This window comes from Prosopis cineraria, unplaced genomic scaffold (assembly GCF_029017545.1).
Source record: "Prosopis cineraria cultivar Desert tree isolate PC_DT_omini unplaced genomic scaffold, ASM2901754v1 PC6, whole genome shotgun sequence".
Lineage (NCBI taxonomy): Eukaryota > Viridiplantae > Streptophyta > Magnoliopsida > Fabales > Fabaceae > Prosopis > Prosopis cineraria.
The window spans coordinates 40,436,425-40,455,296 of record NW_026555337.1 but is presented as its reverse complement, the minus strand read 5'-3'; the positions used below and the strand labels follow the sequence as shown (position 1 = coordinate 40,455,296).

Genomic DNA, 18,872 nt, shown 5'->3' with positions numbered 1-18,872 from the left:
TTATATAATTTGAAGTGATTTTATTATCATTTTTCCATAAAATAATGGAAGGATGTATGAATTATATTTCTTTTAAATAAGATTATACTCCTTTCGTTTAAAAATATAAGACATTTTTAATCGAATCTCACCCCAATAAAGTATTTACTTATTTTCAAACTAACCCTATCTTTTCATATTTATCCTTATTAAACATCCCACAATAAATATAAAGTTATTATCGATAAGAACACTTTAAAAAAAGGTAATTATTACATCTTAAAAGATTAAAAATATTTTATATTCTTGGAGATATATATATTACTTGCTTAATGCAAAAGATTCAAATCTCCTTCCACTGCATCGCCAGAAAATCATCATGGATTTGGTCTAGTTTCTTGTCTTCAATTATTAAAAATTTTACTCTCGGTCCAAGAAAATTAAGAATTCTAATGGAAAAATATCGACCAGAGTTTTATTAAAAAATAAATATTTTTGTTTAATGATATTTGACTATAATTAATAATATTTCTAAAAGCTAATAAATGATAGAGCACAATGGCGTCTTGCAATCCATGTAGCCGAATAGTGGGATAAATTGTTGTTGTTGTTGTTGTTGTTGTAAATGATATTTGACTATATATATAAAAAAAAGTGGCAAGGGTTTTATTTAAAAAAAAAAAAACACCGACATGCGTGCATGGTACAAGCGGCCCGGGTTAAAACTTTGTGAACATTCGGGTCGGATCTCGGCCTATAAAAAAAAGAGTAATGTCTATGAATAAAGATGATTTTTATTAAAAGAAGGTATTTGTTGGGCCAAAAAAGGCTCGGCCCATATTTTTGTTGGACCATAACAACTTGTGTGTGGCCCAAGTGTTAACTCGTAAAGTCCATATCCAGTGCCTGTCAATTTGCATGTATTCTAATATTTTTTTAATATGAAAAACGCTGCAAGGAGAAAGTAGAACGTGCTGGGCAGAATCATTTAGTAAATTTTTCAGTAATATTATTTATTTAGGAATTTATTTATTTTTTCTTCCGGTTAGATTTTTTATTTTGAATTTTACCTTTTGTAATATTTTTAATTAAAAAACATTTTGTAATACTAATAATTTGTTGTATAATAATCTAAAAGCTTATTTATTAATCCATTGAGCGGATTATTATTGATACCTGGAGATTATATATATCAGCGTTTCAAATCCTCTAACTCAGTGATTGCTCACTGAGTGTCCATGCTACAGTCATGAGATTTCATTAACGCTTGAAAATTCATGCTTAACAAAAAAAAAAAAAAGAATGCAATGGTAAGTTAAAAAGGCATTTTATGAGGATGTATTTTAACTAATTTTCTGGCCATACGAATCTATAATCTATAATCTATAATATCTTGTAAAAGTCATTGGATGGTATTGTAAATTTACAGTACTTATCTACAGAATCCCATCCGATTTTTTTTTTTTGGTTAATATTTTTAAGATGGGTAGCCATCACTGGTTTAAAAAAAAAAGGGTAATGTCGGATTGGTACTGTAGATATACAGTACACATCTACAGTGCCAATCCGACTTTTTCTTTTTAAAAAAATATTAATTTTTTAAAATATGATATGATAAAAATAAAAAAGATAAAAAATTATGTTAGCCTTACAGTAAAAGAGGTACATGTGGGACCTATAAAAAAATTAAATTGTTAATATCAAATTAAAAATGAGTAAAATATTTTGACATTCCTTTTGTTTTATCTTAATTCATTATACATCTCTTTTATTTTTTAAAACTTATATGAACATTTTTTTTCTTAATATTGATAGTTATAAAATACAAGTCTTCTTCCTGTTTTTAAGATTTTATTTTTCATTTATCTAACCATTAATTGTTCATTAAGTCATATGTTTTAAACTAAAATGCTCCTATTTAAATATAAATATCATAATTAAAAATGAGTAAAATATTTTGACATTCCTTTTATTTTATCTTAATTCATGATACATCTCTTTTATTTTTTAAAACTTATATGAACATTTTCTTTCTTAATATTGATAGTTATAAAATACAAGTTTTCCTCCTGTTTTTAAGATTTTATTTTTTATTTATCTAACCATTAATTGATCATTAAGTCATATGTTTTGATCTAAAATGCTCTTATTTAAATATAAATATTGTCTAAAAATCATCTAAATTGCCAAAAATTAATGTTGTAACTTTTTTAAAAAGTTAAGTATATAAACTGGCCAAAAAAATTCAAAGATACTGTTTATGGACTCAATAAAGAAAAAAAATAAAATAAAATAATTTTTAAAAATTTGAGATTGTTAAACTAGTCTAAGTAAATCTGAAAGCTAGAAGTGCAAGAGTTAGCCTTGACTATAGAATTTTTTATATATTTATATATTTTAAAATAGGTATAAATTGAGAATTTAATGGGAATGAAAGAAAATGTGAGATTATAATAAACTTAATTTTCTTAAAAATTGAAGTAGCGTAGTTTAAAAAAGTAGCATGTGGACCTACAATTAAAAAATGTGAGCGGGGCATATGTTTACAAATTTAAAAATTTAGACAAGGTGTAAAATATAATAATATTTTTACATTTTGAAAGATCATAGTAAAAATAATAAGTGTTAGATATGTAAAGAAATTACTAATGATAAAAAAGTGGGTGTGAAACCTATAATTTAATTAATAAAATTAAATTAGTAATTATTTTTAAAAATATTTTTCTTAAAAATTAGTTAATGGATGATTTTGTTAAAAAAATAAATAGTATAGTTGCAAGGCTTGATAAAAAAGTGGATATGTGATCTACCATTAAAAAATGAGGTTGTGAGACCAACATTTATGCAACTTAAAAATTTAAATAATGTGTAAAAAATATAAAAAATTTTATATCTTGAAAGATCATGTAGAATCCATGATAAAAATTGACCATGAATATAAGATTTTTAATTAAAATAATAAGTGTTAGATATGCAAAAAAATTACCAATCGTAAAAAAATGATTGTGGGACCTATAATTTATGTAGAATTCATAGTAAAAATTATATGTAGATATAAAATTCTTAATAAAAATAATAGATATTAGATATGTAATAAAATTTGAATAAACATAAACACAAATTATATTAACTAATTTATCTCTTATTTCATTAAGTTTTTTTGTATTTTAGCAAACTTATTCCATTCTTAAAAAAAAATTTCCTCCATTCAAAAATGTAGGTTTTTTTTAAGAGTTGAATGTTTAAAAATGTAAGGCATTTTTAGTCTTTTAAGCTGTAATCATTTTTTTTTCAAAAGTACCCCTATTGATAATGACTTTATATTTATCGTAGGGTGTTTAATAGGAGTAAATATGAAAAGATAGGATTAGTTTGAAAGTAAGCAATTACTTTATTAGGAAGGTAAGATTCAATTAAAAATATCTTATATTTTAAAACAGAGAGAGTGTAAAGTATTTTTTTAAGGGTTATTTCTCATGGTTTGGATGTTAAAAAGTATAAGATGTCTTTTGTGTTTAAAGGCATAATTATTTTAGAGTTAAACACCCAATTAATAGTAAATATAGAAAGATAGTATTAATTTAAAAATAAATAAATACTTTATTAGGAGACAAAATTTGGTTAAAATTGACTTATATTTTATTTCTGTACATTGCATGGGTTATAAATTTTAAAATAAAATATTCTACTTAAATTTATATTTTAAAATTTAATATATAAATATATAATAAATTTTAAAATAAAAAATTCTACTAAATTTTTTATATGGATAGCAAATTATAAAAAAGATAAATTACAAGAAAAATTCTTAAGTAAAATCATTTTTGTATGATATTTTTTTTTAATTTTTAAAAATAGTACAATTTAAATCTTTGATATTAACAAAAATTAACTTTGATCATTATTTGATCAAAAAATGACATTAAAAATTATAGTGCAATATGTTGTTATTTATTTTCATTTTTCAATGTTATTAAAATCTTCCTCTTATTTTTTTTTTCATGGTCTTCAAGTCGAATAAAACATTAAACTCTTGTGCATAGCATGGGGTTAAAATTTAGTTGTTGGATTAAAATATAGGATACAGCAAAACAAATAGAGCTGTTATTTAGTGTTCTCTCCATGTATTTTAATATATGCCGACATTCTTGCCAATTGTTCAATTAAATTTACTATCTCTATGATACCATGTGAGGGGATTTGACACGCTCATTGAATTTGAATCAACGGTTACAAAACTAGACCGAATGGTTGGACATTCAATTGGTTAGGTTAACGGTTTGGTTAAGCTGAAAAAATTATTTAAAAAGTTGGATCAGATTGGACTGTTTTAGACCAAAAATCATGATTAACTAGGAATTGAATCTGGTTCAAAAAAATACCCTTTTGATCAAATTTTCTTTTTAAGAAAATGACTTATTTTTTTAATCATTTCATGTTACGTTATATCATATGGCTTGTTAAGTCATCATAAACTTTAAAATATTTGATTTTATATTTTAAATTAAGCAGTAATTTCATATTTATTTCTTATATTTAGATTATTATATACATATATAAATTTTTTAATTTAATAATTATATCACAAGTTCAATCATTAGTTAGACCATGCGAACGATGAATTACTAAACCTTTCAATTTAATATCAGGTCCGATTCTAAAAATGTTAATTTGAATTCACTAGGCTATGATTATTACTGGTGCAATTAATCAAATTAATCAATCAAACATAATATACTAGAATCCTTATATATACGAGCTTAAATGAAACTTCTAATGTCTAAAAGCCTAATGAATTAAGTTTGATATATTAATACTAGTTATCGCAAATCGAATTATACTATTGAAAAAATTACAATCAAAACATGGATTGTGTGAAAAAAGCCAAAGTGTTTGGGGGGGGGGGGAGACTCGTGTTATTTACTTCTATGCAACCAAAAGGAAAAAAAAAAAAAAAAGGTCTGGCGGCTGAAAAGCCAGACCACAATTAATGGACAATATTACGAGCAAGAGATGGGAACATTTAAAAAGAAATTAAAGTGGGTAAAAAAAAACAAAAAAAAAAAAGGAAAGTAAGGGAATTTCAACATAAATGGGGACCCACAATAAATTCACATTCGAGAGAGAGGAATATATTCATATGTAGCCCCATATAATAAAGAAGCTTGAAATTGAAGCAAACATGGCATTCATATAAGAATATATGTGTAACACACTGAAAACCAAAAGCGAAAGCATTTGCTTTAAATTGCTTGGTTATATCACAAAGGCATATATTAACAACCACCCTACACTCAATAATCTCGTAACAGATATAATATCCACTAATTGGAGTTATTAATTAATTAATATATAGATGTAGTGTCAAATGGTTTGGCTAAGCAAGTTTTGAATATTTTGCAATAAAATTAAGAGCTGGTGGAAATATATAGGTATTGCCTCTAGTAGTCTCTTTCTTAGTATAAGACAAACTTTGAAAGCTTTTCTTTTTTATCCTTAATATAGGCAAAATTTTAGAGTAATTAATTTTATTTTTCAGTTTTACCTTTAGTTATTTATCATGGTTTAAAATTTCTAGACAACAATTTATGAGGGTTATTAATTGTAAAAAAAGTTGAAATTGAAGAATTATGTGTATATATGTTTACAATTTTAAGAATATATATAACTAAAATTTCTCAGTAAGTGCAAAGTTAATTAACTTTAATTTAAATTAAAAATAAAAAAGAGTACTATTTGTATATCGCGCTGCTAGAAATTGTACACCTCGGGAGAAGAATCTTCTTTGATTGTCCAAGAAGAAAGCATTGATTCTCTGTTAGTTACCATCTGGATTATGAATTAATAGGAGGAATTTAATTTCCTTAGATTTTTTATTTGTTTTTGGGCGCATGGGATTATGCTAAATAGAGTTTGGGTTAATGCAACATACCCTAACAAGCACACTCCAATTAATTCCCATCTTCATCAATTCTATATATCAAAAGATATATAGTCATTTTGTCGAGACTAAGAAATTCACATATACATGAAAAAGTTAGGTGTTCAGTTTAATTAGTCTCATATGTAATTGACATAATTCAATTTCAACTCCTAAAAGCTTCCTAATTTTCATTTAATTCAAGTTCAATTTTCAATTACTTTTCTTGAAAACTTTGATCTATGTGTTTTTTTTTAATTTTGGCCTTCCTTATATTTAATTAAATCTTGACTCCACCCTTGATTCTAGTCTTATATATAATAGAAAAATCTATTTCATATGTCGTCTTAATTTCTCTCAAAAAGAACATATTTAACTTCTTTCCCCACCCTCTTTTCTCTATACACACCGGTGATAAATGTAGTATAAAATGATCTAATGAGGAGTACATATGTATATGGGCATTAATTAATAAAATAAATAAACAAAGCTAAAGAAAGGAAATGCTCAAAGGTATAAAAGTGATTAGGGTATGTTAGTGTTAATTAATTAAATAAGAGTGGTGGAAAAGCTTAACACAGAAGCAGAAGGTCCCCACTCACTAGTGACATATAAAAAGCTTCACACCTTGCAATATTCTTTATGCACTGTTGATGTTTATGCCTTCAGATATTATCAACCACACACCCTAAAGTTGAGGTTCCATTTTACCTTGTTTTTTTTTCTGCCCATTCTCATCCCTATATCTATCCCTTTTTAATATGTATGAAGTCTTCATCTTTGACTACTTCAATGTGTATCCACAGTCTCTTCGTTTTGAGTATGATATATTATCTGCTCTCTTCTCTTGATGAGTTCAACCTCTGCATATTAGCACAAAATGAATTATTTTTGAATTTCTCTCAGGTATCCCTAGTGCGAGTACTTGAGTTATAGTTCCATACATACAGCTGGCTCCGAAATTAAATACGGGTCACATGCTTAAAGGACCCAAATAATCTACTATTTGTAACACACCTTGTTTGGTAAAATGAAATAAGTATTTGTGATTATTCCAAGTGTATGCGTGTATTACCTCTTCAAATAACATTCTAACTCAATCATGTGGATGTACAACGAATCCTCTCCTTCTCACTAAAAACTCTCATGTTATCCAAAATATGAGAAGAGAAATTTATTATCCCAAGTTTAACTTTGATATAAATGAGAAGAAATTAATCCAATTATTAGCCAAGCTTAATTACACTACAATATTTTATTATCTAAAAATAGTTCAAAAGTGTTGCTATAAGTTTAAAAACTATTGCCTAAAGATATAGACAACCGTTTTCAAGTATTTCAAAATTATTACCTCTTAGTTTAGGCAACAATTTTCCTTTGGCTACATCATTTGTAAAATGTTTAAAAAAAACTATGATAATAGTAACAGTTTTTGAGAGACCTATTACAACACTTTTGATATTTATTTCCTATAGCCAAAATTTAACATTTCTTTTCTCTACCCCTTCAACCTATTGAAATAAATGTGTTAGATCAACCATTCTTTTAACTTAATCTTTTGATATTATAATGTAAAATATTATATGTATATATATAATTAATTGTTAAATTAATTTTTTTAAAATGTTACCATAAAATATACTTTAAAGGCAACAATTCTAATGTTGCTTATTTAAAATTTTACTGCAACACTTAAAACTGTTGCCCATTCTATTTTAGAGAATAATTTTTAAATGTTGCCAAAACTTTATTGCTTAAAATAAAGAAACAATAACAACATATAAAAATTGTTGCTAATGCTTACATTCGGCAACACTTTTATAATTGTACAAAAAAAACTGTATTGCCTGAAGCAAAAAGATGTGCATGTGTTCTTAGCCAACAAAATCATATAACAAACTCAATGTTTTTATGAAAAATCAAAATTTGAATATTGTTTTAGGGTCTTACACTTTCCAATTGGAATATGTATGATAGAAACTTTTCTGGGAAATGACGTAAAGCCAATCTTTTCGCGTTATTATTATGCGCCATTGAAGATATAGGTTGATGATGATTATAATTATTCCTAAAAGGATGTCGTACTACGAATATATATGAATGCAGAAGCATGCATAAACAGCCAAACGTGAGATTATGTCCACATATATATAATGCATTATTCACCAAACGCTATCATCCTCTCTAGCGCTCTCTCTCTCTCTCTCTCTCTCTGTGTCTGTGTGAGGAGAAAGAAAGAGCTAAAGTACAATATCTCCAAATTATCATCATTGCATGGGGGGTCTCCTCTCATGATGCCTCAGAAAAGGCATATATCTATACAGAACTATCCAAAGGGTATCTCTATGCTCCATTTTGTAATTTGCTCGGGTGCTAGAACCTTCATGGATTATTTTACTCATTAATGAACTAAAATTATAACAATAATTAAAAAATTTATAACTTTAATGCCTTTAATTATCTTTGAAAATTCACACAACGCATATAACAGAAGTATTCATTTCCTGAGTTTATATAAATTAAATTGATTTTACTGAAAAAAAGTTTTACAAGTTTTTGTTTGGAGCAAAAAAGTTTCACAAGTTAATATATTTATTTATCATTTATACTTAATTTTGATTTGTGAGGGTAATTTATAAATGATATGTCCAGAATTGGCTCCCTAATTAAAGATCATGTTAGTAGAAAGAAAGAAAGATGCATGTTAGATAGACAGAGAGAGAGAAGGAGAGATAGAGCTCTTTTAGAAAAGGAGGCTTCCATTTTAGACAGGGAAGATTTTAATTCAATAAATTTGAGTTATGAAAAATAATTTGTTTATAAATTAGGAAAATGTGACCCATAGGTCTTTTATAGTTTTTTTCATTTTGACTTAGGTCTCTCTAGTTAATTTTTTTTATATCAAACTCTTGTGGCTTTTGAACCATTCGATACGTTAATCCATGAAAGTAAAAATAAAAATTATTAATAATGAATCCAAGAGAAACAAAATTTTATTTAATACAATATTTACACATATTTATTAAATTTTTATGAAAATTATATATGTATAAAAATTATTTAGAAAATAACCTAATCATGAATTATAAAAATTATGAAATTAATTCTAATATTATATAATCTTTAAATATAAATATAAAAGTTCGTAATTTCATTTTTTAAAGAAAATATTTAAAAATTTTAACATCCAAGGATTAAAATATAATAGATTGCTTTGCAAAGGCTCAATTAAAATAAAATAAATTATAAAGATCTAATTTAAAATTGAAAAAAATTATATCTGAAAAATTAATTTTTAGTTCATGAAGAGAAACAAAATTATTAGACATATATCATATTCAAAAGATATACTCCCTTAATTTAAAAACATAAGGCATGTTTGAAGGGGTTGGATGCGCATTTTAATGTTTAAGGTGTAATCATTAAATTTTTTTTAAAATACTTCTAATAAATAAATCACTTTATATTTATTTTAAATAAAATATTTTATTAAATAAGGATAAATATAGAAAGATGATGTAAGTTTGAAAATAAATAATTAATTTATTGGAGATAAGATTTAATTAAAAATATATAAGAAGAGTACTATACATAACTGACATATATTCATGAACCTCTTTAGGTCATGCTGATTAGCTTATTATATTTGTTATATTTGTTTCACAGATTGAATCTAGTTACTTTCTTTTTAACACCTATTGTATGTATCCTTTAATATTTAATACTGTAATCTCCTTTTCCCCCCTCTCTCCCCCCCCTGTGTCCCTCTGAGGCGCCGTCTCGTCTCTTAAAAACGCACCCTATTCTCTTCATCTTTATTTGCACATCGCATTTGTTCTTGAATCTCATCCTATTCCTCTCAGAGCCAACCTCTCACACAGAGAGACGAGAGAGAAGAGAGAGAGAGAGAGAGAGAGAGAGAGAGAGATGGAGAGAATGTTCCCTCCAAAGAAGCCCTCGGCTATGAATTCCCAAGAGAGAGGCATGTGTGTTCAACCTGACTCTGGTCTCGTCCTCACCACTGATCCCAAGCCTCGCCTTCGCTGGACCGTTGAACTCCATGAACGCTTCGTCGATGCCGTCACTCAGCTCGGAGGCCCTGACAGTAAATATCTATTCATCAAGTTCCACATATATATCAAAAGATCGTCTTCTTAGCTTGTTTCTGATCTTTCATGTCAGTAACGTTTATTCTTGTCGTTTCTGTAATTCATGAAACTTGCAGAGGCAACTCCGAAGACGATTATGAGGGTTATGGGTGTGAAGGGTCTCACACTTTACCACCTAAAGAGTCACCTTCAGGTTTGAAAACACACAAACCCTACAATTCTCTTTCGCTTTTTCCCCCGTTATTTCTTATCTCTCTTTATCGTCTTTGATTTGGTTTTTAAAATCTTTTTCTCACGTTCTTTTGTTTTCGTTAGAAATTTAGGCTTGGAAAGCAACCCACAAGGACTTCAATGATCATGCGATCAAGGATGGTATTAGAGGTGAAGGGTGACTCTTCTTTCTAGGGTTTCTTATTTTTTTTTACTTAAATATAGAATTTCTTTGGGCTTTTATTGATCTCTCACACTTCATGATATCTTCTTTTATATTTACAATTTATCCTTTTCCACTATGGCAGCTTCGGCTTTAGAACTTCAACGAAATTCCGCCTCCTCTTCCGCCATGATTGGTCGCAATATGAACGAGTATGCATTTTTAAGAAATTTGAATATAATTTTGATTTTTATATTTTTAATTTCCCCCCTTTCTTTTCTTTTTTTTTTCTTTTTTCCTGAGTGCTTTTTTGGGAAATTTGAAATTTTCTTGCATACAAACAGTTACTTGTATACTAACTTAGACATGGTTTGGTGCAATTAGGATGCAAATGGAAGTGCAGAGACGGCTTCACGAACAGCTAGAGGTGATTAAATATTTCACAAACAGAAAGAATTAATCCAAATGATGAATTATATCTCCATACATAATATATATTGAAATCCTGGACTAGCTTATTTTTTCCTTCTTTGATTAAAGCGTGTGTCTCTATATATGTATGACAGGTTCAGAAACATCTTCAGCTGAGGATTGAAGCTCAAGGAAAATACATGCAGAGCATATTAGAGAAGGCTTATCAGACACTTGCAGGCGAAAATATGAAGAATTTTAATAATGGAGCTCATCAACATCATCAAGGCAATATGATCCCTCCTCAGGATTTCACTTCGATGCCTCTCAGTAATATTAACTTCCCTTCTTTTCAAGATCAGCTTAACATCTATGGTGGTGACCAGCTCGATCATCTTCATCAGCTCATGCCAAATAGCAGCAACACTGAAAATCTTTGTGTGGGGATGAATAATAATAAGAACAAGAGACCCCTGATTTGGAGCAACGAAGATCTAAGGCTTCATCATCAAGATCAACTGGGAACAGCCTCGTCTTGTCTTGATACTGATCCTTTCAAGGAAGTGTCAATGGACAGAACAACCACCAGTTCTGAGAATAACATTAATATTGATCCCATGTCAGAGATATATGACACTAAACCTTTACTTCAAGAGGATACTTTAGGGGATCCTACCATTGAAAAGAAGTTTATTGAAAGGCCATCTCCAAGAAGGGCAGATCAAAGGATGAGTCCTATGATTAGCACTGGTACACCATTTTAGATTTTCTTTGATCTCTTGAGGAACTCATCGTAACTATCATTGTACGATGATCGAGATCTAGGGTTTTGCATATATAATAACTAGCTAGGGTTATTAAATATTTTGTTCTTCTTAATTCTAGTACTACTATTATATTATAATGCCTTTGCATGGCAAACCGTAAGTCATGTTCTGATTTTTCTTTTTTTCTTTTCTTATTTTTGACGGCATCGGTGATTAATTATTAAGTCATGTTCTAATATGAGAACGTATAATTGTACTTCAATTATCTAAGTGTGAGCATTCTCACTTGTACTGATTTTCAATTGCATCTATAACATTAATTATTATTGCATTCCCTGGAGGCTTCATGTGATTATTGTATTGAATTAATTAGTTACTTAAATGTTGAGTAGTTGATAATATATACTCAATTGCCTGCATGTCTGCACGTTATGAAGGATGCGTAAAATTTGAAGCTGTATGGCTTTTTTCTCTATCCATGTTGATAGTTTTCTTTTTATATATCTCTCTCACCAGTCAACATATTTTAGGGGTATAACGATATCATGAATTTGTAGTTGGGGATAAAATTATTTATTTTCAATGATGAAATCACGAATTTAATGGACAAAAAATGGTAGCATAGGTAAATTCTTGACTTTTTTTTTTTATATAAAAAGTAGTTTAATTAGGTGAATTGGGTTTCGGAAATTCATCAAAATTAAGACATGCGCCTTTAAACTCAGAGCATTGATAGATGTATTTATAGATTGCTCATTAAAAATGTCTTCACATCAACAATAGAATTTGATGCCACAATCTTGTGAATTATGGGATAAATTCTTATCAATTAGACGAACATTTGTTATGATAAATTCGTGAGTTAATAGCATCTAGTTCTAATAAATTACTTGTTTATTTTACCCTTGAGGATCATTTCGAGGTCTATAACTACTTAATGAAATAATGAAACCTTTATACTATTTATTGTTGTTGAAGTTAGTTAATACAAGTTAGTTAGTTATAAGTAAACGCAATGATTGGAGGCAAATCTCTCGGGAAAATAGAAAAACAAGTGGTAATAATAAGAAGCCAAATTGAATAGAATCTGAAAAAGAGAGTAGTATAGTGAAGGTGGGGGGAAAGGTAAAAAGTGAAAGAGAATATAATGAATGAAGGCTTTGAGAAGGTGAAGTGGTTGTAGAGAGAATAGGAACAACATCGGCAGACATTAATTCCAATACCATGTTGTTGGTAGCTTTCTCTTGAAGTTGCCAAGGCATAAATCGAAACCGACACACAGTATCTGTCTTTTACACACACTATTTCTAATTTCTCTATCTTCTCTTTACTGCTCCTCTATATTTGCGAATCACTTCTTTATCATCATCATCATCCCTGCACTACAAGACCAATATCACCACCTTCTTAACTCTACTCATTCTCCTGCCGTTGCCAACTTCATTATACTCTGTGAAAAGGAAGTACAATCCACTGAGCTGCAGGTTAATGATGCTTTGGGCCAGTAACTAAATAAGTCATGATTTATGAATAATAATTCTGGCCCCTCTAGAGACATTTTACATTATACATACACCTTTGTGTGTGTGTGTGTTTTTTTTTTTTTTTTCAAAAACTACATAGTGGATCCTGTAGTATTATGCAGAATTTATGTTTTATGAATAATGTTGCTTGTTATAAATTTTATATTTTTTACATAACTTTAGACTTTTGTATTTTCCAAAATTATGCAAAAAATTTTCTAAAATTTAAAAAAAAAAACACTATGCCTTTCTCTTTTATCTCTTGATGAGTCTTGTTAAAATTAACCAAACCTAGATTTCTTTTATTTTCAAAGCACATGTACACAAACTGCCTTAAGAACAGAATAAGCGCATTTCAATCAATTAATTATTTTTTTAGAGTTTGAACAATTAAATATTAGCAACCAACAAATCTATCATTCTAATACTATTTGTAGAGAACTAAGGGCTTTATGTGGATTTAACTTAAACATATGACATGACAGACATCTATGCTTTTATATTCTTGCAAGAAAATCAATATATATGTAGAGGGACATATCAAAAAGGAAGCAAAAGCCCACAATAATAGTGTAATTAAACAGCATTCAGGGGCTGCTTGGTATATGTAGAATAAAAGCGCGAACAGGGAAAAATAGAACTGACAAAAAGGATCTTGTACTGTTTAAAATTATCTTTAGCGCCTATGAGTATATATATATAATATATGTATGTATACATTTGTAAAAGCAGTGGTTTAAATGGTACCCAGAGAATCAATTCTAGCATATCACATCCGTGTTTGTTAAAACTCACAGTATATATATAGCTATCTACGTTCACAGAGAGTAAACAACTGTGAAGAAGTTATAGCAGAATTATCTTTTGTGCCACGTTATCCAAACCCCATTAGCTCGGACCAGAGTAAAGGAGTGAACAATCCAAGACTTCAAATCTGATCTAGCTAGTGTGAAGAAAGGCGGGGGAAAAAAAAAGACAAGAGACAATCCTTTTACAAGTATTGCTGCTTTAGATAATATGTAGTGATCTTTTGATGCATTTTCTTCATAGATCTGTGAAGACCCTAGCTAGGACTACCTACCCTTGCCCTCCAGAGTGTAAACTGTCTCTTTAAATCAAGTATGTATATATCTGTACGCGCCCACTCACATGATCACATCACATGCCTCTTTCTCTCTCTTCTGAATCCATGAAGCTTCTCTTAAATAAAATAAAAGACGGTGGTGGGTGCCAATACCTTTATTGGTCGCAGAGAAATTTTTATCAGCACTAACAAGTTGGCGAGAAAGTTAACATGGCTTCCTCACTCACTCTCATCCCATTACAGTATAAGACTGCAAGAGAGTATACTCAGAAAAAGAAGAAAGAAAGAAGAAAAAGCTAATAAAGCCTAAAGACTAGGAAGAATACAACGCACTCCCATGCGTGCACACATCGAGGAAGCTTCTATCTTTACGTGGACAAAGTTATTACTCTTGCCATTTAAAGCTGAGTATGCTGATCATGCTCATGCATCTCCAGATCTACCACCTTCCCTTTTTCTTTCTTGGTTTTTATTTATTTTCCCCTATCTTTGGCTCATGCATTCATTGTCATTTTCGTAAATATAATATATACATGTTTGTGTGTGTGTGTTTTTGAAAAAATACAATCCCGCAATATAGTCCCTTTAATTTTGATCTTGTCCTGCAAAATTGATCTTAGTCCCTTTAATTTAATCCATCTGCAATACTAATCCGTCAAGATTTAAAAATGTATATAATGCCCATCATTTGGCATCGAAAGAGTTAATTTTGCTGATATACATATACTTCACTATATTAACCCCCCTTTGGTGGTAGCAAGTATTTAATCTCGCTTCTGTCTCCCTTGTTTTGTTTAAGCCAAATATAATTGAAAACCTTTTCCCCTTACCTTTATTTTTAATCATACTTGGTTAATTTATTTTTGAGTCAATACATTTTTATCATGTCAGCAAAGGGTTTAGTAGATACAATGAAATTTACTTTGTCAATATCAGTTCATAATTTTTATTATTTTTAAAATTATAGAGACTAACGCAGGCGGTTTAAACTAAAAAGATTGAGAACAATGAAATAAACCTATAAGGACAACAAATAAAAGGTGATCAAAGAGAAGGGAATTGCTGTATGTTTCATATTTTATGAAAAATGATGATGATGAGATAAAGAGAAGTCCTTGTTTATATCGTTTTCAGTATTTGCAAGCACTGTCATCCGTAATCATATTTATGGCGGAAACACATTTCTTGGATCATAGTTTTCGTAGTCAGATAGGAAGTTGAGTGGTCAAGGCACATTGCACATTGATCGATAAATATGCTCATGCGAAAATCATTAGCAGATGGATTCATACACTTTATGTGGTGTTTACTATATCTGAGTCGATCCCAGCTTCGTTTGTCTAAAGGTACACGTTCCATATATAATATTATATATGCATATTGATCTCATAACAAAGTAAAGTTGAGGAGCTTCTTTTGTCCCCACGTCCTTCCCTTCCCTGCTCTCCCGGACACTTAAAACCCTACTAAAATCTCAACGTCAGAATTACCATATCTGCAGGCAAGAAACATATGTATTATCACCATTCTTTTTCTGTTCTTTACTCGTTTCAGGGGAGAAGAAAACAAACAAAACAAAGAAAGCAGGCTATATACTCTCTATATAATGAGTCTACTCCTTTTTGTCTTTATTATAAGATACTTTCAACTATTTCACATATCTTAAAAAAATTAATTTTTTTTCTTGATATCATAAAAAAATGATATATACTTTCATTTTTACTCTTAACTTTAAATAATGATGTAATTACATTAAATATCTTTGCAATAATCAAGAAGGGTAAATTTAAAAAAAGTAATTTAATTATTACAAAGAATTCTATATTTTAGATTACAAATTATTTCTAAAAGATATCATATATAGGACCGGAAGGAGTATATTAGTTTTGAGAAATGGGTGGGTAATATTATGAAGTTATTATAGTAATTGGCCAAAGGTCAATTAATGATGAATGTATTAAAAATTGGTCAACCTACCCAGTTAAAGTTGAATTGGTGTTTTGATCGGTCCAATAAAATGCTTTATTTATAATTAGCCTGATTATAATTTAACTATAATTTAATCATTAACCTTTAAATCAATACATTAATTTAATTACTGGTATAATTATTAGTACCTTAATTTGTTTTTAGCTATATAGCACTGAACTCAATCACTGCTTGTGTTTTGATCCCTAACCGTTATGCCACGTCACCCACTTTGCGTGAAATAAAATCATTTTAAAACGAAGAGTGGATGACATAGCATATGATAATAGAAGACTGAAATGAAAATAATTTTTTGAATTGAATTGGAAAAAATATTCCTATATATGGACGACACAAACTATGAAGATCTGGAGATGATGAATTATCTCTCAAGAGATAGAGCTCTTTATTGGTGAATTTATCTGAAATCTGCATGAAGTAATGTTGGGAGAATTTTAAGTAATTAATTAATCATATATTATACGCTTTGCTGCAAAAGTAGCAAAACAAGACAAGGAAATCCCTTTTGATCAAGAGCCATATAGAAGTTTTACATCTTCATATATATGAATTTTAATTTTCCCTTTAAACTTTGTCTCCTTTCCTCCACTCTTCTTTAATTTTTCTCAATTAAGTTGGCTTTTAATTGAGTATGTCAGCATTGAGTCTGAATTTAATTATCATGATGCCCTTACTTCATAATCAAGCAATGTTATTAGGAAACCTTTTGGTTTGGAGATATTAACATGTATTCCCACATACATGGAAAGTAACCAAATTACGTACACAATCTTCAAATTTGAACTTGTCTCCCTAATCATTCAGTTAACCGACCATTAATCATTAATTTAGTTTAAGATAGCTTTTATGTATGATCTACTTAATTATGTCTTTGACAGTACAGTATGTTTGCTTTTCTTTTTCTTTTTCTTTTTTAAATTTACATCTGTCTAGTTTTGGTTTGCTTAATGGCAAAGCAATCGCAGGTTGTTATGCTTTAATCACGATATAATTATAGTTCATAATGGCTTTAAGGTTTTTACGTATGATGTTTCAAAAGTTATGGTTGATAAATTAATAAAATTGATGGATATATACCTCACATTAATTAATATAGAAAGCAACCAGCAGAAATAGTTGTTTAATTTTCTTAATTATTGGCAAAAGCAATATAATATTGCGTTTATATATGTTGGATCTTCTCTAAGATGAATTGAGTTTAGTTTACAAGAAACGATAACTATTTTTATCCTTAAAAATATGAGATCTCTAAGTTTTATTGGCCAACTCTCATCTATAATATGGGTGATTAATAATATAATTTAACCAACTAGCATTGGTTCCAATAGAATAAGTTATGACCATTTAAGCATGGAAACTGAGGTTTTAGTTTGTGTAAATATAAAAATAAATTGAAAAAAAAGCTAGCTTAATTATATTAAGTTGCACAAGTATAAATAGACTTAAGTTGATGTTGAAAATCCTATATCGAATAAAGTTGGGGTGTTCTTTTGTCACTCTTCACCCATTTGTTCTCTTCACTCATTTTCGAGCAATCACTCCCATTTCCTAGAAAATTGAACTAAGCCGTTTTTCAAAATTATTAAATAGACTTTATTAGTTTGTAATGCTCTTGGATTCGTTGGCACTTAACTTTAGGACTTGACCGTATTGCCATGTAAGACTAGCTTAAACAGTTAGTGTGAAATGAGGTATGGAAGGAAATAAGCTTTAAATTTTAAACCCTCCTAATTAACCCAAAAAAGCTCTTTTTAAAAATGATAATAATTAAAAAAGAACTTGATGTTATTTATAATTTGCATCACTGAACACAGATCATGGGCCTTTAAAAGAAGACTAATGGGCCAACCGATGAGCAAATCATTCCCAAGCCCATTATCGAAGCTTATGTGCCCATTTAGGTCCAGGGTAAAACATCATTTAGGCCTCACCTTTTGTCATCATTTATTTCCTTCATCACGTAATATTTTTAAATAATAACAATAATTTTTTTACCAGAAAATGATAACAATAATTATTAACTAGTATCAACTTATTCTGGGTAAATATTCCTATAGCTCTATTTATAAATTATTTTTAATATATTTTACCAGAATTAATAAAAATATTAAAATTTATTAACTCTGTGTTAAAATTTAATAAGTTATCAACTTTACTTCTATTAAATAAAAAAACCATAATTTTTTATTCTTATAGTTTCATTGAATTTTTATTTTAGTCTCTATGTAGTTTTTTCAGTGTATCAAAAAAATAAAAACTATAGAGACCTGCAAAAAAGTAAAGATAACCAAATTTTACTGAAAATATAGGGACTAAAAATATTGAAAAAATTATATAAACTAACAATAAAACCCAATAAAATTATAAGAACTAAAGATTATGTTTTTCTTGTTAAATATACATATTTTAATAATATATTTTTTCATCCAACATTCAATGGAAGGTAAAAAAAAAATTGTATTAAAAATTTAATAAAATAACTTATAAATCAAACCAAAAAATATCTTGTTTTTCTATCTCATAAATAAAACTAAAGAGAGTAACATGCATGGTTCCGGTAGATTTTACACACACACACACACACAAACTATAGTGACATGGTCAGGGGGTACAATAAGGCTGTACGAATTATTTAAAATTGTTCACATTTTTACACCAAAAAAATTGTTCACATTTTATTTTATTTTTCCACGGCAAAAGGATTGAAAAATTAAGCG

General features: G+C 28.6%; 1 pseudogene; it reads left to right on the top strand.

The window, feature by feature from the left end:
* Positions 1 to 9,666: 9,666 nt before the first annotated feature.
* LOC129313738 (myb family transcription factor IPN2-like) lies at positions 9,667 to 11,890 on the top strand (annotated as a pseudogene).
* The last annotated feature ends 6,982 nt before the right edge of the window (positions 11,891 to 18,872 follow it).